Here is a 20,586-nt window from a genome sequence, read left to right on the forward strand (position 1 = left end):
CTCTGACTTCAATAAATCAAATTGTGGATTCAAAGGTGTTAAGCTGCTTTACAGGAAACTGAAGAACAAAGGTGATTTCGTGTAGTTGATGAACCTCCAGCCCGAATGACCTTGAAATTATTAAAACTCTGGTAAAACAGTATTGAACTGTAAGCCGATGTACAAGCTGCAGCTGGTTAAAGCGCATTGATCACAAGTACAGGCAGCTCGAGGACCCAGAGCTCCAAATTAATTCTGTTAAAAAGCCATGCTGCGGGTGCAAATACCTTTTGCAGCTGTGGCTTGATCTGGGTCCTGCAGACTTGGATTAATTTGAGCACCAGCTTGATATGGAAGTCTCAGTTGCTCGAAATCTCATGTTCCTAAAGATAAGTTACAAAATCCTCTGCACAGGTTGGAGGTTTTTCTGAGCTAATTCTCAGAACCAATTCCCTTACCCCATACCCCCGCACACCACCCCTTCTGCCCTCCCAGCAGCTAATCTCAACCCTCTCATGCACTTAGGCTGACCAGGGCATGTTCCTCACAGGCAGAACAGCACCTTTCTATGGCATGCTTTTAGTTCCAAATCGCCCAATGTCTTGATGCCAGATCGTCCTTCAGGGATGCTCTTGTCAAAAGAGAGGTCCGGATAATTCTGTGGACCACATGGAAGGAAACTGACACTACCAGTTCTGGAAAAAAGTGCTGGAGGAAAATATTTAATACAGAACTGAAGATAACTCTCTTCAAGGCACTGGCAGAGTCAAGAATTCACCTGTGCAGGAAAGCAGGGACATCGTCTGTACCAGACAAACTCTGTCTTTCCAGTGGCTCGAGAACAGGTGTTATATGGGATAAATTCATTTGCTTTCTGGTAATTCGTAAATTAATCCTAATGAATCTTCCATGCCTACCTCCCCCATTTTCTCAAAAAAATGATAGACTTTTTGTTTTACGGGTATTCATAGCGACATCGTATCCTTCCCAGAGGGCCATGTGCATAAACACTTAGAATGTGAAAACGTCTCAGTTGAGCAGAGCTTGCCTCTGCCTCTCTCCTCCAGTCATCCGACTCCCAGTTCAACTATCTGTACTGCACTGGGAAACTATTCAATACCAACATTTGATTTAGGCCTCTCTTGGGGGGAAGGCGCCAGAGGGTCGCTTTCCATCTGTGCGCTCAACTGAGAAGGTTGTTACTTCAACTGATTCACTCACTGATGTATTCATATCAGGCCCCATAAAGCCCCTTGAACTCATTTTGTAGTTTGTGTGAGAGACATTTGAAAGGACAGCTGGAGAACAGAGCAGTTACAAATTGGGACAAGGATGAGTCCACACAGAAATGTCAAAGCCTTTGAATGTACATTAGTTGAGTTTAGACGGCATATATAGTATATCTCATGCTCACTATTAATGTAAATGATACCTTTAATTTAGCTTCACCAATTGCCTTTTCTGACAAGATACGCGTATGCTACATATTTGGTCCCGGTTGCATTTTCGAAATCAGAAATTCCACATTAAACTTTACATTACATTTCACTTAGTTGTTGATATTTTATATTTCATGGCCCGTCGGCTAATCCGCAGTTTAAGTCCCACCCTATAGTTTTTGAAGTGTTAGTGTCAGTCTGCATAGGAAACCTGCTCACAGACCACTGGTACATAGGAGTGGCAGTTATAGAAATGTAAACTTCATATGGCAGGGCTTAATCAGTGGGCTGCAACCACCACAGAGATCAAAACAGAAGATGTCCCGAACCAAAAGGAATAGATAATATTCTAAAAAGAGGTGTCCTCACATCCCCCTAGCAGCTGAATGTAAGACTAAAGACTAGCCTACCTCACATGAGTTTTCTTTGCCTGGGCAGAAACATTTAGTAAAGACATCTTAATTCTTGTGATCTGTAATAGGTCAGTGCTTCTCCGTCAAATACAGCAGCCATGGGGATATACAGCAACTCAACAGATTGGTAGTCTCCAGCTGATCTGCAGGAGTCACCTCAGAGGTTTGCTTTTTTTGTATAATAGAGAGGCAGCACACAAAAACGTCCGCAAGAAGGTCAGTCAAATTCACAAAATTGGTGTGAAGGTTTTCTAATCCTTAGAACTCTTTAATTTTCTTTGCGGTAAGACAAATACACAGCTAATGTGTTTAACCCAAAAACAGGCTTCATCAGGGCTGCAACAAAAACATAAATAACAAAATGTCAAATATAATAACCACTTCACTTGTTAAGAGAATTACAAAGCTTAGCACTATATAAACAAACAAAGAAATACAAAACCCAATTGTTCTAATGATACTACATTCACAATTGTACATTGAACAATAAAACAACAATAAAAAAAGAATCCACATTGTTGTGCAAAAGTCTAACCAGCATGACCATATTTGGTAGGGAAAGGAACAATCTCTTACGCAAATCTAATTCCAACATTTAACACCTAATAACCAATGTCCTGTATCTACAACACCAGCATGATTGAAAGAAACTCAAGAAGAAAATTGATCATGTTCAATATAAGCTAAAACATGATAGTGACGTTGTTATGAAGCCATCTTAGATTTGGAAATCAGAGCATACAGTTGTAAACAATGTGTTGGTCTAAATGGAGATAAATGGAAAACAAGAAAAATAAGAGAAAAAGACTTAACATATATAAGGATAAAAGGGAATAAGGAAGAGAAAAAAAACACCTGTAGACAGACACTTCGTAACCATAGACCATCCTTCCAAAAGGATAAACAACAAGAGAGGGACAGGGAGATTGATGGTCCAGTGTAGTCTCCCGAACTAGCAATCACAAAAGCTGTAAAGTACACTGTTCCAAAATAAAAAGGTAGGGAGACCTAACTCTCTGGGAGCAAGAGCCCTCACACATCGCAATGGATGTCATGCTTCATCATCGGGAATGCTCCTCGTCAGACCGGCGCTGCAATGTCTGACGGGCTCCCCAGAAGGGGGCTCTTTGCCAGAGCTCTTTTATAGTGACTGCCGTAATTGACTTAATTTGGGACAATGCCTAACTGCAGACATTAAACAATCAGGAGAGAGAAAAAATTTAAATTGGCTCTAAACCTCAAATCACATCACCAATTTATTCAGCAAATATAAGGTGTAGGCCAAGGTTAAAATCAAATGGAAAGTGAAATATGAGTAGTCATGCTCAGTCACTTTCAGAACAAATGAGTGAGAGGCCTGAAATTATCTTAGAACCTCGAATCTAGGGTCAACATGTTTCGAGTCTGCTGGTCCAGCCGGATCCCTCGACGCTACATCAGGACCAAAATGTAACTTCTCCTATAACCAAAAATTGTAGAGAATGCTACATCATCCTAGTCAATAAACTAAGAAACAGTCACTTACATTAAGCCAACTGTGTGTCCGGTCAAAAATCAAAGTGCAGGTCGCCCTGTAAAACAAGGTATCATTTAGTATGCATCTAAAACGGAGTCCTGTGAATTACCCAATTCGTGGCAAACAGTGTGAGTAAGAGGAGACAGTGCTCAATGGTAAGAGGAACTGAAATGGGTCTTACCATCCTAAATTATGAAATGTGGCTCCCTGGAAAAGCACAAGCTTATGACTGATGCTGTTACTATCTGGAACAATAATCATAAATCAGGTAACATAACACCATACAGACCCTTAAAAATCATCAAAGTAATGGTAGAACAATGACCAGCACCCACTTCAGCAAATCAACGTCTGTAAAAAAAAATTGAGTCCAAAGTAGTAATGACAGCATAATAATTAATTATGCTAACATGGACTGAGAATGTCAGAGAATTATCTTGTATAATAATAGCTAAGTGGTCAGATGAAGTAAGAAAGAAAATTAGCCAAAATACGCCCACATCAGTACCAAATCTCAATGGTATAAGTATATGAAGTGTCATCCAATCTGAAAACATGCTGTAAAGTGCAGCGGAGCAGTGCTTGTAATGCTGCTTCAACGGAAAAAAAGGGGAACACGGTTATGATTTAAAGTCGCCGGCCGCGATTGAAATAGTGTGGCCAGCAACCGTGTAAAAATTAGGTACTCAAATTCCAGCAAACACCACGCTGTTGGACCTACCCTCCGGCAGTGCTCCCGAAATTAGAAGAGGGAGTGCTGTCAGAGCGTTTTTTAGAAGCGGCGAACCCGGAAGTCAATCGTCTTCCGGATCGCGCGCGTCCAGGCAATTAACAAAATAGAAGACGGAGGGGAAACCCTCTCCGTCACGAGCCACCAGCCCGAGAGAATGTCTCGGGATGTCAATGTGTGCGCGGTATATACTGATAATAGCCCACGTGTCATTGCTATTGAACGTACTGTGTAAAACGAAGAGAAACAGCAAGGAACATAATAAATCAATCTGAGAAAAAGGGGAGACACGACACACATTAGTCAAAAAAGGGTGAGAGGATGGGCAAAAAAAACACAACCTATTTAATATCGATTGTCATGCAAAAATGATAGAGAAAAAGTTTCTCATATGATGGAAACCACAGTTCAGAAAAGATATGTCCATTTCAAATTCAATCATTGTAGCTGAAGGGCAAAAGTACATGAAAAAAATGAAAAGAGTATCAAAAGAGCACAAATTTACAGATGAATGTCCATAGTCAAAGGGTCAAATGTAGTTTACACAGAGAGACTGATCCAAGGTATTTCATCATTTAACCCTAGTATGCTAGTCCCCAATTTATAGACCCAGCGCTGCTCAATCCTGAACAGCGAACGCGTAATGCTAGAGCTAATTCTTGGTGCGTCCAAGACCACCCACCACAGATCGTCAGGATTGTGGGGGGTTTCTAAAAAATGTGCACAGAGTTTGGTGGTGACACGCCCAAATCTAATATTACTCTGATGTTCGTTGATTCTTAATTTAACTGGTCTAGTGGTCATGCCAATGTATCGTAGCCCACATGGGCAGGTGATCATATAGATACAATTGCAGGTATTGCAATTGGTGTGTTTTTTGAGGCGCCATTTTCCGATAGGATCCAAATCTAGCGTCTCAAGTGGTTTGGCCAAAGGGCAGACATTACACTGGCCACATGGAAAATGCCCCACAGCAGGGGGGAGGTTCCAGAGTGTCATTTGTGCAGGATTCTTATGGTTAACTAATGGACGGGTATGAACCACCATACCTTTGATATTGGCTGTGCACTTTAATGCAAATAATGGTTTAGGGATACAGGTACCACCGCCTGTTAGAACAGACCATCTTTAATTAATCATTTTTTTTTATATTATTAGATAATGGGGTGTACGTTGATACACAGGTTAGGCAGATTTGTGGGTCCTTTTCAATCGTTGTCAAAAGGGCATCCCGGTGGTTGTTTTTAGCCCTTTTGCGGGCTAAATTAACAATTTTAGGTGGATAATGGAGTTCAAGTAGTCTACACTGGAGGTCACTAGCTTGAGTCTCAAAAACCTGTGATGAACTGCAATTGCGTCGTAAGCGTAGAAATTGGCCAAACGGCAAGTTATCACGCAAACATTTGGGATGGTCATTGTCATAAAGAAGCAAACTATTACGATCTGTTGGTTTGTGGTAAGTACGTGTTTTAATAGTTTGCCGTTGTCAATGCTAATCATGAGATCTAAAAATGGCACGTGGGTTGATGAAACTGTAGAAGTAAATTTCAGATAAGGATCAAGAGTGTTAATCCATTCGGTAAATGGATTGACATGAGTGAACGGTCCTTGCCATATGATCAAGATGTCGTCAATATAGCGCCGCCATAGCCTGATGTAGTCATGGAAGGGGTTAGTAGACGGCAGTATAAACTGCTTTTCAAAGTTGTACACATAGAGGCAGGCCAAACTCGGCGCAAATGTACTCCCCATTGAGGTCCCGCGGATCTGATGGAAAAATTGGTCTTCAAACTGAAAAAAAAATTCAGTCATCGCTAATGTAGCACAGTGCATGATAAAGGGAATTGGAGTAGATTACAAGACTGGTCCTTCGTAAAGAGCAGTTTCCACTACCTGCAGGGTGGCCTCCTGAGGTATGTTGGTATACAGTGCCTTAGCATCAAGGGTTATCAGACCTTGTACGTCACCAGTGCAATTGATAGTCTCTATCAAATTCAAGACATCTTTAGTATCTTGTAAATATGTTGAGGATCCCCTCACTAGCGGCTGGAGAAAATGGTCACAGACAATACTGCTTTCTCAAAAGTAAGAACTTCACAGGGCACGGCGGTAGATGGTGGAACAAAGGAGGATGGTCTCTTTAAACCAGAATCATCAGGCTGGTTCTTACCCGGTTTATCCTTGAAAAAGAAATGTAATCGAGTCTTATGGAAAAACTGGGAGAGTTCACAATTGAGTCGGAAATATCTTCCTCGGTAGTCGGCACAAAACCAAGGCCTTTATTGAGAACGTTGGTTTCATCCTCTGTGAGATGTGTAGTGGATAAATTGAACACTAAGGGGGTCATTACGACCCTGGCGGACGGCAGAGAAGCGGCGGTAAGACCGCCAACAGGCGGTCTTTACCTTGTGTATCATGACCATGGCGGTTACCGCCATGGTCATCCGCCGGTTCTCCGTTCCGCCCGCCAGGGCGGAGACGACCGCCGGGCTGGAGACCAGGGTCTCCAGCCCGGTGGCCGTCACTATACCGCCGGCGGTATTTGGACCCGGCTGACCGCCATGGATTTCATGCGGTTTGAAACCGCCATGAAATCCATGGCGGTAAGCACTATCAGTGCCAGGGAATTCCATCCCTGGCACTGATAGGGGTCTCTCCCACCCCCCACCCCCCACCCCCACCCCGACTCCCTCCTCTACCCCCCCCTGCCACCCTCCAAAGGTGGCAGGACCCCCCACCCCACCCCGACCCCCAACATAACATCACTCATACACACACGACACGCACGCAGGCACCACCAACACACATACACGCACACACACCGACATACATGCCAACAGCCACACACACAGTCAGACACGCACACACACATTCAGACATACACGCACACATCCATACAGACATACCTACAGGCATACATGCACTCATTCCCATACACACAACACCCCTGCAAGCATACACGCACTCACACACCCCCTCTACATACACACACACCCCCATGCACGCACACAACACACAAAACCCCCCACCCCTCTCCCCTCACGGACGATCGACTTACCTGGTCTGACCATCCTCTGGGAGAGGACGGGAGCCATGGGGGCTGCTCCGCCAACACCACACCGCCAACAGAACACCGCCATGCCAAATCGCAGGACGTGATTCGCTGGGCGGTGTTCTGTTGCCGTGGCGGTGGAGGTGGAGCAAGCTCCACTTCCCCGCCGCCCGCCAGTATGGCTGTTGGTGGCTCTCCGTCCGTAAAAGGACAGAGAGCTGCCAACGGTCATAATAGGCTGAGCGGCAAACCGCCACCACTGGCGGTCTTCCGCACGGCGGTCCCTCGGCGGTCTTGAAAAAAGACCGCCGAGGTCAAAATGACCCCCTAAGTTCTCTGTGGGGGATTTTTGCCCTGGCTTCTGGTAACCATCTGCGGTTCCTCTCTGGACCATTGCACGTGTCTGCCTCTTCCTCTCCTTCTGCCTCTTCCCCTGCCCCGGCCGCGACTTAAAAAAGGCCCATACGGCAACATAGGGCGTGGCTGAAAGAATGGATATGGTGTTTGCCAAGCCATAGGATGGTTGACAGAGCAGGGAGGGTAGTTATAGTAAGGCTGTGGTGGATTATCATCAGTACTACACCCATCTGAGGAGGAGCTGCTGCTATAGTTACGTGATTTCTTAAGGGACGGAGACGACTCGTCTGAAGAGTGTGACTGAGTGTCTGCTTCGAAGTCCTCTTTGATATAGGGGTAAACTTTGTCTTTACTGAACTTAGTGATATCTTTCTGGAGTTTAGTGATCTTTTGTTGAGTTAGAAACTCCTTGGTTTCATTAAGTTCAGAATTAATTTGAGCAAGGCGGCTCTTAAAAGCTGTCAGTGTGATGGTAGTCTTCAAGGTGCTTTCAAGAAAACTAATTTGAATGGTTGATGTTGGATAATGACGTGGTGTCTGCAATCCTGCAGACTCCTTCCATCCTTGGGAATGATGGAACTGTCCCTTCAGGTAGTCTCAAGGAAGACTTGGACAAGCTGTCCACCCTGAAACGTGATTTGATCAAAACCATCTTGCATGGTACAATCATGACTGAATACCTACGAGCCAACATCGCTCCCAATGGTCTACTAGTATCTAATATGCCCAGTATCTTTCTACAAGATTTAGCATTTAGGAAGGATTGGGCACAGATAGCTTGGAAGTGCACTCATGATTGGCTGGTACTTATCATCAATACCTTCGAACGATTAGCCAAGTCCATTACCATTTCAATTCGTTTTCTTGAAAGCACTTTGAAGACTACCATCACACTGACATCTTTTAAGAGCCGCCTTGCTGAAATTAATTCGGAACTTAATGAAACCAAGGAGTTCTAACTCAACAAAAGATCACTAAGCTCCAGAAAGATATCACTAAGTTCAGCGAAGAGAAAGTTTACCCCTATATCAAAGAGGACTTTGAAGCAGACACTCAGTCACACTCTTCAGACTAGTCATCTCCGTCCCTTAAGAAATCACGTAACTATAGCAGCAGCTCCTCCCCAGATGGGTGGAGTACTGATGATAATCCACCACAACCTTACTATAACATCTCATGAAAAATGTAACCTCATGTTGTCCAATATCAAATGCACATTTGGTTCTATAAATTCCACGCTCACAGCGCCTAAATAAGACGATTTCAAAAGCATTTCAGTAGTCCAAGCTGGGACACTTAACAAAAGGCACAATATAACGAAAGGGGCCCAATAAATCAAGACAATCATAATTTGTTTTCTAGTCAAACAAATACTTACGACAACCCATTAATATTCCCACCATGTGGCTAAAAAAATAAATGATCAATGTGTCACTCTCCATGCACGTATATCTGTGTTTGCATTATATGCCATACGATTATCCAGACAATTATCAAATCCAGTAGACGACAAACCGGATCCAATGCAGTTGAAACCCCAAATTAATTTACGCAAAGGGGACAGCTGAAGCCCCCACTGCATACCCAAAATACATGGTTCAAGTGAAGGAGGCACGTGTGCATAGCCGCCAGAGAGACTCCATCAGTCTGCAAGAGACTGCCAAATACTCTCTAACAAGACAGGGTCCACAAGCACGTAAACCAACAGTCAAACTATTGTCCTACCCCAACTCATCTAGACATACAAAAACTAAGCCAGACCAGATCAGTTGATTTAGCAATAACAAACAATTACCCATCTTCGGCAGAGTCAAACAACAGACCAGCAACCAAGCAGGTCCCTAGTTTTATCTTTAGTTTTATACCTGCCACCTACTTCCTCCTGCGGGTAAAGCTTGACCGCTACTTAATGAAGTGCATGTGCCTGTCCTATTTAGAGCTGTATAAAAACACAAGTTACAACATGATTGGGCAACTGTGGGAAAACCTTCTTGATATCTGCTAGTAGCACAACCGTCATTCCAACAACATGTAACCCACAATATCAACATTGCTCTCACCAAACAGCCCAACCTTGGTACAGACGCACACAAGATAAGTGAGGGTAATTATTCCCAATGAGTGTCCTGCCAATATTAAGCATACTAAGATTGCAAGAGGAAAATCTAACAAAACACTAAAACCTATTCCTAGATGCGACTAGACAGTGGAGGGAAAACCCCTCTGAAATGATACGATGGTACAGACATCGACAGCAAGGGGGACCATCTTAGTTGTACACAACCAGCAATAATAATAGGTTAAAAACGAATGCCATCTTAGCTATAAATAGACTGTGACAAGGACAAGGTTCAAAGACAATGTAGTCCAAGTAAGGGTACAAACATTGGAGAACCACTCTTCATCACTATTCATAGTACGGCTGCCATCTTGATAGTGAGTAGCCTACAAGTAACATAGAGGTCAATAATAATATGATCCAATCAATAATGTGAACATCAGCAACACAGGCCGCCATTTTAGTTGCAGACAACCCACGATGGAAATAGGCTCTAAAAATGTATGTAATCTTAGCTGTAAGTAACCCATGACAAAAACAAGGTTCAGAGACAGTGTAGTCCAAATAATAATACCTGTGGCCGCCATCTCGATAATAAATAACCCACAACAGGAACGGGGTGTCAGCAATTATACAACCCAAACAATTGTAAAAACCTCAAATTGGAAATTCTTCCTAGCAAATGATAACCATTTATATCACCAAAACAAGCTGATAAATCCCCTAAGGATTGAACCTATAAATCTGATGTTGAATCACCATCTCATATAAGTCAGCAAACAAGAATGTATGTCTCAAAAGGAAGACATCCATGACAGGAAACTTAAACATAGTGACAGGAAAAAGCATAGAAAACAAGAGGCACGAGAGATAGCAACCAGAGAAAGTGATGTAATTCATTATCAGAGTTAAGTCCCTTGCCCACAGCTCATAACTTACACATCCATTTGGCTTCCAGTTGTCATAGATGAAACATTCAATCACCACCTCTCTGGTCTGGTAGTACTTTGTCTATTCTATGAAATGTAAAGTTTGCTCTACTCACATTCTTAAGACAATCATGTGTAACCAATAAATAAGTGGCACCACAGTTAAGGCAAGCCCTAAGATGCTCTTGTACACAAGAACAAAGTTAGCGTGTAGTTCTTACTGCCTGCATAGATTTTACTGCAGACACAAATGATCACATATACTACAAAGAATGTCTGGCAATTAATAATGTGTTTGGTCATATGCTTAACTGTAGTATGGAAAATAAATTATTTTGTATTATTCGTCCCCTCCTGACATATATTGCAGTCACCATATAAAAAACCCCAAGGGTCATTTAAACCAGGTGGTCAAGTTCTCTACCCAAGGTGGGATGTAGCTAGGACAAACAAACTCTCTGATGGTCTATAAGTAATTGACGTCCTGTCTGCTACCAGAGGTTTGCGACTGTCCTGAACATGAAAATGAGCACCAAACACACATTCTCAATTTTTCCAAGCACCACATTAATGCATAGACCTTTCATTCAACAGTGGGTCACAGCTCTTCCATGGGTAGAGAACCTCTACTGTTAAATGCCATGGATTGGTGTCCCATTGTCTAAAATACTTACTTGTTCAGTGATTTTTGTGCCATACCCCTAAGCACTGGCACTGTGTAAAATGACTCTCCAAAATTGTCATAGGCATTGTGATTTCTTGGTTCCTTTCAAGAGGGCCAAGTGCTGGATGGAACAGTCATAACATCCCACTTGCTTCGCTTGTCAGAGCAACCAGTGACTCTTTCCTGTGGTTATAAAGCTGCTGCACACATGAGGAACTGTGTGAAAATAGCAAGTGTCTTTTCAGAAAAGTCACAAAAAGAGAAAAAAGCAATGATGACCACAAGAAATTGCCTTGCTACGGAAGATGGTAAAGGTTGCAGTGTAGCACTGAGGAATAATTTGAGGCACCAGGTAGCTCTGAAGGCAGAATGGAATAGTGCTGGGGTCTGAAGATGATGTCCACAGAGGAGCCCAATGATTCAAAACTGGTGACTGGTGGAAAAAGGGAAATAAGGGACAAATGACAGCAAGGTTGTGATAATCCCAGTGTGTCTGTCTCCCTTGCCAGAAAAAACATTGATCCCTTCCAGTGGCCAGGATGCTGCTGCATGTACGAAGAAACAGATTAAACAGCAAGGGTTGCCCAGAAGTTACAAAAGGAGAAAAAAGCACTCAGAGAAAAAAACCTCTTTGCCAAAGTAAATGGAGGAAATAGGATCCAGTTTAACACTGAGGAATATTTAAAGGTACCAGATAGCTCGGTTGGGTTGGCAGAATGGAATATGACTCAGGTTCTGAAGATGATGTCCCTCAGAAGTTCGAGGATTCCATCTTGATGATCGGTGGAAAAATAAAAAAGGTAAAAAAATGAAGGCAAGGGGTAGTGATTCCACAGAAAAAACTGGACCAAAGGTGCTATGACATATTTTTTCATGCAAGAAGCCTTGTATAGGAAAGGAGCAAGAGATGAGTATAGGAAGAAAAAATGCATCAGTAGAAATGTGATTGTCTTGTTGGACTGGGGTTGCTTAAGCAGTGTGAGATACATATAGTGACCATCTTGCTTAGGGCTGTGATCTGATGCTCTTTGGGGTGGGGCTTCTGGAAGGCTTCCTAACTGCCACCATATTGTTTTCACCGCTCTTCTACATTAGGTGAGGCAATATTGCTTTGCAGCACCAGATGATCAGTAAGCCCTGGCTGCATGCTCTGTTGAAAACCTGAGGCATTCGATAAGGGATCGCAAGGGAGGGATGTGTCCCGTGGCCATGCCACTGAGAGGCCAGGCCACCTCCTGACGCAAATGTGAACTTAGGTTGACATCTGGATGTCATTTCATTTAAAGGTTTTACAATACAACTATACAGTTTTACAAATATCATTTAACAACTTCTGAAGTCTACGAGGCTCTGACCTTGTGAGTCTCCCAAATCTATGGTTGAAGAGGCTGCATATATCTGCAGCCAATGTATTGTCAGAAGTACCACACACATTCTTGAGTTATGTGGCACTTACTTGTCTTGATAATCAGGATTGCCTCCTGCAAGTCCTGAGCTACCTTCTTGAGGTTTGCCTAGTGGTCAGGCCATCTGAAGCTGTAAGTTATCTAGGCAGGCAACACTGAAGTCATGTAATTCAGTCTGGATCTGGCTGATAAACCTCCCGCCCCAAAGTGCGTTACTTTAAATTGAAAGTGGTTCTCTGATGTTTTGAATGCAAACCTTTATTTAGCGCTCTTATTTAAGGTGAACTGCCCAAACTCTGATATTACATCAAAGGTAGTAAGAAACTTAGGCCCTCATTATGACATTGGCGGTAAGTCCCACTTACTGCCATGCTGACTGCCGCCAACATACCGCCGCCGCAGCAGAATACCCATATTATGACACACACACATAGCAATCCGTCACTATCCAGCCACACACCAGTCCGGTAGCCCAATGGTCAGTGATAAACTGGCGGTGCCAAAACCCACACAGTCACGCCAACAGCACTATGTCCACATCATTTTGACCCATGAATCACCACGGCGGACATTCACTAGCGCTAAACCATTGGTGGTACATACCGCTGCGCTCAAAATACACACACACATACAAAACAACACTACATTGGACAATTCAAACTACACACACCTGACACACATACACACACCACACCACTACAAAACACACACCAACATTACCCTCAACCCTTCACGACTACAAACAATTGCCAACTGAGAGGGATAGACCAAGAGCACCCACAAAACCAGAGCCACATAACACCTTCACCCATATACCATCCACGCACCTTACAGCACACACCCCAACACATCACCCTACACACTCTCACCCACACCACTCACACTACACTCATGGCACCACAAAGACACCCCAGGTTCTCAGAGGAGGAGCTAAGGGTTATGATGGAGGAAATCATCAGGGTAGAGCCACAGCTATTTGGTTCACAGGTGCAGCAGACATCCATTGCCAGGAAGATGGAGCTATGGTGGAGAATCGTGGACAGGGTCAACGCCGTAGGACAGCACCCCAGAACAAGGGACGACATCAGGAAGAGGTGGAACGACCTACGGGGGAAGGTGCGTTCCGTGGTAGCAAGACACCAAATAGCTGTACAGAGGACTAGCAGTGGACCCCCACCTCCTCCCCACAACTAACAACATGAGAGGAGCAAGTCTTGGCAATACTGCATCCTGAGGGCCGGGCAGGATTAGCAGGAGGACTGGTCTCTGGTAAGTCAAATCTCTATTACTAACACCCCCCCACCTGCATGCCATCACAAACCCCCACCCGTATCCTCACTCCCATCACTCCACCACCTCACACACACCCCACCATCACAACCCACCCATCCCAATACCAAGCCCTGCATGTAACACCAATGCACGGACCCCCATCACAGTCCTGCATGGACACCCATCACCAAAGCAGGCACACTAGAGACAATCACCTAGCCCACCAAATAACTACTCACACAAGGCTACGCTGCCAGGGCAATAACAACATAGAGGGCAACACACCCATGCATAAGATGTCACACACAGAAACAATAACACTGTATTTACATCCCCACAGTTCCCCTGTAAGGAAATGCATCCTTGGCATGGTTACCCCTTGACGTTTTGCCGTTTGCTGATGCCAAGTTATGATTGAAAGTGTGCTGGGACCCTGCTAACCAGGCCCCAGTACCAGTGTTCTTTCCCTAAACTGTACCGTTGCATCCACAATTGGCACAGCCCTGGCACTCAGATACGTCCCTTGTAAATGGTACCCCTGGTACCAAGGGCCCTGATGCCAGGAAGGTCTCTAAGGGCTGCAGCATGTCTTATGCCACCCTGGGGACCCCTCACTCAGCACATGCACAATGCCTCACAGCTTGTGTATGCTGGTGGGGAGAAATTGACTAAGTCAACATAGCACTCCCCTCAGAGTGCCATGCCAACCTCACACTGCCTGTGGCATAGGGAAGTCACCCCTCTAGCAGGCCTTACAGCCCTAAGGCAGGGTGCACTATACCACAGGTGAGGGCATATGTGCATGAGCACTATGCCTCTACAATGTCTAAGCAAAACCTTAGACATTGTAAGTGCAGGGTAGCCATAAGAGTATATGGTCTGGGAGTTTCTCAAACACTAACTCCACAGTTCCATAATGGCTACACTGAAATCTGTAACGTTTGGTATTAAACTTCTCAGCACAATAAATGCACACTGATGCCAGTGTGGAATTTATTGTAAAATGCACCCAGAGGGCATCTTAGAGATGCCCCCTGACTACCAATCTGACTTCTAGTGTGGAGCTGACCAGTTTCTGCCAGCCTGCCACAACCAGCTGAGCTGCTGGCCACATGGGGAGAGTGCCTTTGTCACTCTGTGGCCAGGAACAAAGCCTGTACTAGGTGGAGGTGCTTCTCACCTCCCCCTGCATGAACTGTAACACCTGGCGGTGAGCCTCAAAGGCTCACCCCTTTTGTTACAGCGCCACAGTGCATCCCAGCTAGTGAAGATGCCCCCCCGGCCTCTGCCCCCACTTTTGGCGGCAAGGCTGGAGGGGATAAGTAGAAAAACAAGGAGGAGTCACCCACCAGTCAGGACAGCCCCTAAGGTGCCCTGAGCTGAGGTGACCCCTGCCTTTAGAAATCCTCCATCTTCGTTTTGGAGGATTCCCCCAGTAGGATTAGGGATGTACCCCCCTCCCCTCAGGGAGGAGGCACAAAGAGGGTGTAGCTACCCTCCAGGACAGTAGCCATTGGCTACTGCCCCAGACCTAAACACACCCCTAAATTTAGTATTTAAGGGCACCCCAGAACATCAGATTCCTGCAACATGAAACAAGAAGAAGGACTGCTGACCTGAAAGCCCTGCAGAGACGATGGAAGACGACAACTGCTTTGGCCCCAGCCCTACCGGGCTGTCTCCTGACTCAAAAAACAGAAACAGCAACGCATCCAACTGGGACCTGAGACCTCTGAAGCCTCAGAGGACTGTCCTGAACCTAGGGACCAAGAAACTCCAGTGAGCAGCAGCTCTGCTCAACAAACAGCAACAATATTGCAACTTTTCTGCAACTTTCAAAGACCTCACTCTTCCTGCCGGAAGCGTGACCCTTCACCCTCTGCACCCGACGCACCTGGTTCGAGCTCCAGAGAACCAACCCCACATGGAGGACTCCCAGGCGACTGCGACCTCGTGAGTAGCCCGAGACGGCCCCCTGCACCCCCACAGCGATGCATGCAGAGAGAATCCAGAGGCTCCCCCTGGCCGCGACTGCCTGTAACAAGGAACCCGACGCCTGGATCAAGCACTGCACCCGCAGCCCCCAGGACCAGAAGGGACCAAACCTCAGTGCAGGACTGGCCCCCAGGCGACCCTCTGCCTAGCCCAGTTGGTGGCTGGCCCGAGAAGCCCCCCTGTGCCCTGCCTGCACAGCTAGAATGACCCCCGGGTCCCTCCATTGAATCCTGTACAAAATCCAATGCCTGCTTTGCACACTGCACCCGGCCGCCCCTGAGCCGCTGAGGGTAAGTTTTGTGTACCTACTTGTGTCCCCCCCAGTGTTCTACAAAACCCCCCTGGTCTGCCCTCCGAAGACACAGGTACTTACCTGCTGGCAGACTGGAACCGGAGCACCCCTGTTCTTCATTGGCGCCTGTGTGTTTTGGGTACCTCTTTGACCTCTGCACCTGACCGGCCCTGAGCTGCTGGTGTGGTTACTTTGGGGTTGCCTTGAACCCCCAACGGTGGGCTGCCTATGCCCAGGAACTGAGACTTGTGTTTTACTTACCTGACAAACTAACCATTACTTACCTCCCCCAGGAACTGTTGATTTTTGCAGTGTCCACTTTTAAAATAGTTTATTGCCATTTTAACAAAAACTGTACATGTTATTGCTCTAATTCAAAGTTCCTAACTTACCTGTGTGGAGTACCTTGCATTTTATGTATTTACTTCTAGAGTTAAGTCTTTGAGTGTGTGTTCCTCATTTATTGCCTGTGTGTGTACAACAAATGCTTAACACTATCCTCTGATAAGCCTACTACTCGACCACACTACCACAAAATAGAGCATTAGAATTATCTAATTTTGCCATTTTCTTACCTCTAAGGGGAACCCTTGGAGTCTGTCCACACGATCTCTTACTTTGAGATAGTATATACAGAGCCAACTTCCTACATTGGTGGATCAGCGGTGGGGTCTAAGACTTTGCATTTACTGGACTATTCAGCCAATACCTGATCACACGAGTAAATTCCCAAAATTGTCATTAGAAACTGATTTTTTAAATTTGAGCCACTTTTCTAATTTTTTTAACGTCCTGCTACTGCCTTGTGTAAGTCCCTGTTAGCATTTCTTTTAGAGTTTAAAAGTTTGTAAAAGTTTGGATTTAAGCTCTAGAAGTAGTTTTTAGATTCTAAAAAAGTCATACCAACTTTTAGAGAAATAATGTCTAGCACAGATGAGATGGTGGTGGAACTCAACCTCACCCCTTACCTGCATCTAGGGATGTCAGAGTTAAGGACTCTCTGTAAGCTAAAAAATATGAAGACTGGGTCCAACCCTACCAAAGTGAAGCTCGGGGAGCTTTTGGCAGAGTTTGCAAAGGACCACCCCTTTGAGGATAATCCTACAGAGGGAGAAATTAGTGACCAGGAGGATGCCTCCCTCCCTCCTGTCCTAATTAGGGAGACCAGGGTCCCTCAAACCCTGACTCCACAATTGATAGTCAGAGAGACTGGTTCTTCCACAGGGGAGACCAGTAACTCTAGAAGTATTGAGGGCAGCCTCAATGAAAATGACCTCTTGTTAGCCAGGATGGCCAAAAGATTGGCTTTGGAGAGACAGCTCTTAGCCATAGAGAGGGAAAGACAAGAGATGGGTTTAGCTCCCATCAATGGTGGCAGCAACATAAATAGGGTCAGAGAGAATACTGACATCCTAAAAATCCCCAAAGGGATTGTAACAAAATATGAAGATGGTGATGATATCACCAAATGGTTCACAGCTTTTGAGAGGGCTTGTGCAACCAGAAAAGTAAACAGATCTCACTGGGGTGCTCTCCTTTGGGAAATCTTCACTGGAAAGTGTAAGGATAGACTCCTCACACTCTCTGGTAAAGATGCAGAATCCTATGACCTCATGAAGGCTACCCTGATTGAGGGCTTTGGATTCTCAGCTGAGGAGTACAGGATTAGGTTCAGGGGGGCTCAAAAATCCTCGAGCCAGACCTGGGATGATTTTGTTGACTCCTCAGTCAAAACACTAGATGGTTGGATAAATGGCAGTGGTGTAAATGATTATGATGGGCTGTATAACTTGTTTATGAAAGAACATCTGTTAAGTAATTGTTTCAATGACAAACTTCATCAGCATCTGGTAGACCTAGGTCCAATTTCTCCCCAAGAATTGGGAAAGAAGGCAGACCATTGGGTCAGGACTAGGGTTACCAAGACTTCCACAGGGGGTGACCAAAAGAAAGGGGTCACAAAGCCTCCCCAGGGGAAGAGTGTTGAGACATCCAAGGGAAAAAGTAAAGAGTCTTCTACAGGGCCCCTAAAACCTGCTCAGGAGGGTGGGTCCAAAGCCTCTTCACAATCCTCATTTGGGTATAAGGGTTAAAACTTTGATCTCAAAAAGGCCTGGTGTCACATCTGTACTCGGCAGGGACACCAAACTGGAGACAAGGCCTGTCCCAAGAAAAGTCCCACAACTACTACTCCAGTTAGCACTGGAATAGCCAGTCTCCAGGTAGGATCAACAGTGTGCCCAGAGCGAATCAGGGTTCACACTGAAGCTACATTAGTCTCAGTAGTTCCAACTGGCAGGTTCACCTGGTCCACCTGAAGAAGGGTTTGCAGGCCCTGCAAGCAGCAGGCCTCTCTATCAAGGCATCTAAATGTCAGATAGGGAAGGGTACTGTGGTTTACTTGGGACACCTTGTAGGTGGAGGCCAAGTTCAGCCACTCCAACCCAAGATCCAGACTATTCTGGACTGGGTAGCTCCAAAAACCCAGACTCAAGTCAGGGCATTCCTTGGCTTGACTGGGTACTATAGGAGGTTTGTGAAGGGTTATGGATCAATAGTGACACCTCTCACAGAACTGACCTTGAAGAAAATGCCCAAGAAAGTGAACTGGACCGTGGACTGTCAAAAGGCCTTTGACACCCTGAATCAAGCAATGTGTACAGTACCAGTTTTGAAAGCTCTAGATTACTCTAAGCAGTTCATTGTGCAGACAGATGCCTCTGAGCATGGGATAGGAGCAGCCCTTTCCCAAACAAATGATGATGGCCTTGACCAGCCTGTTGCTTTTATTAACAGGAGGTTACTCTCCAGGGAGAAGTGTTGGAGTGCCATTGAGAGGGAGGCCTTTGCTGTGGTCTGGTCCCTGAAGAAGTTGAGACCATACCTTTTTGGGACTCACTTCATAGTTCAAACTGACCACAGACCTCTCAGATGGCTAATGCAAATGAAAGGAGAAAACTCTAAACTGTTGAGGTGGTCCATATCCCTACAGGGAATGGACTTTGTAGTGGAACACAGACCTGGGACTGCCCATGCCAATGCTGATGGCCTTTTCAGGTTCTTCCACTTAGAAAATTAAGACTCTCTTGGGAAAGGTTAGTCTCATCCTCATCGTTTGGGGGATTGTGTAAGGAAATGCCTCCTTGGCATGGTTACCTCCTGACTTTTTGCCTTTTGCTGATGCCAAGTTATGATTAAAAGTGTGCTGGGACCCTGCTAACCAGGCCCCAGCACCAGTGTTCTTTCCCTAAACTGTACCGTTGCTTCCACAACTGGCACAGCCCTGGCACTCAGATAATTCCCTTGTAAATGGTACCACTGGTATCAAGGGCCCTGATGCCAGGGAAGGTTTCTAAGGGCTGCAGCATGTCTTATGCCACCCTGGGGACCCCTCACTCAGGACATGCACACTGCCTCACAGCTTGTGTGTGCTGGTGGGGAGAAATTGACTAAGTCGACATAGCACTCCCCTTAGAGTGCCATGGCAACCTCACACTGCCTGTGGCATAGGGAAGTCACCCCTCTAGCAGGCCTTACAGCCCTAAGGCAGGGTGCACTATACCACAGGTGAGGGCATATGTGCATGAGCACTATGCCCCTACAGTGTCTAAGCAAAACCTTAGACATTGTAAGTGCAGGGTAGCCATAAGAGTATATGGTCTGGGAGTTTGTCAAACACGAACTCCACAGTTCCATAATGGTTACACTGAAATCTGTGACGTTTGGTATTAAACTTCTCAGGACAATAAATGCACACTGATGCCAGTGTGGAACTTATTGTAAAATGCACCCAGAGGGCATATTAGAGATGCCCCCTGACTACCAATCCGACTTCTAGTGTGGGGCTGACCAGTTTCTTTGTCACTCTGTGGCCAGGAACAAAGCCTGTACTGGGTGGAGGTGCTTCTCACCTCCCCCTGCAGGAACTGTAACACCTGGCGGTGAGCCTCAAAGGCTCACCCCTTTTGTTACAGCACCACAGGGCATCCCAGCTAGTGGAGATGCCCGCCCCTCCGGCCACTGTCCCCACTTTTGGCGGCAAGGCTGGAGGAGATAATTAGAAAAACAAGGAGTAGTCACGCACCAGTCAGGACAGCCCCTAAGGTGCCCTGAGCTGAGGTGACCCCTGCCTTTAGAAATCCTCCATCTTCGTTTTGGAGGATTCCCCCAATAAGACTAGGGATGTGGCCCCCTCCCCTCAGGGAGGAGGCACAAAGAGGGTGTAGCCACCCTCCAGGACAGTAGCCATTGGCTACTGTCCCCCAGACCTAAACACACCCCTAAATTTATTATTTAGGGGCACCCCAGAACCCAGGAAATCAGATTCCTGCAACATGAAACAAGAAGAAAGACTGCTGACCTGAAAGCCCTGCAGAGACGACGGAAGACGACAACTGCTTTGGCCCCAGCCCTACCGGCCTGTCTCCTGACTCGAAAAACTGTAACACCAACGCATCCAACAGGGACCAGCGACCTCTGAAGC

The 20,586-nt window shown here is 45.6% G+C and overlaps 1 long non-coding RNA gene across 1 annotated transcript in view; it reads right to left on the minus strand.

The window, feature by feature from the left end:
* Positions 1-2,051: 2,051 nt before the first annotated feature.
* The window catches only part of LOC138261582 (uncharacterized), a 182,840-nt gene continuing 164,305 nt past the window's right edge, over positions 2,052-20,586 (minus strand). Inside the window, exons 3-4 of the long non-coding RNA XR_011199118.1 lie at positions 3,357-3,402; positions 2,052-2,167 (exon numbers count right to left, since the gene is read on the minus strand). This is a non-coding gene — a long non-coding RNA (uncharacterized lncRNA). The remainder of the gene's footprint in view (positions 2,168-3,356; positions 3,403-20,586) is intronic.

The sequence above is a fragment of the Pleurodeles waltl genome, chromosome 10, assembly GCF_031143425.1.
Source record: "Pleurodeles waltl isolate 20211129_DDA chromosome 10, aPleWal1.hap1.20221129, whole genome shotgun sequence".
NCBI classification, from domain to species: Eukaryota; Metazoa; Chordata; class Amphibia; order Caudata; family Salamandridae; genus Pleurodeles; species Pleurodeles waltl.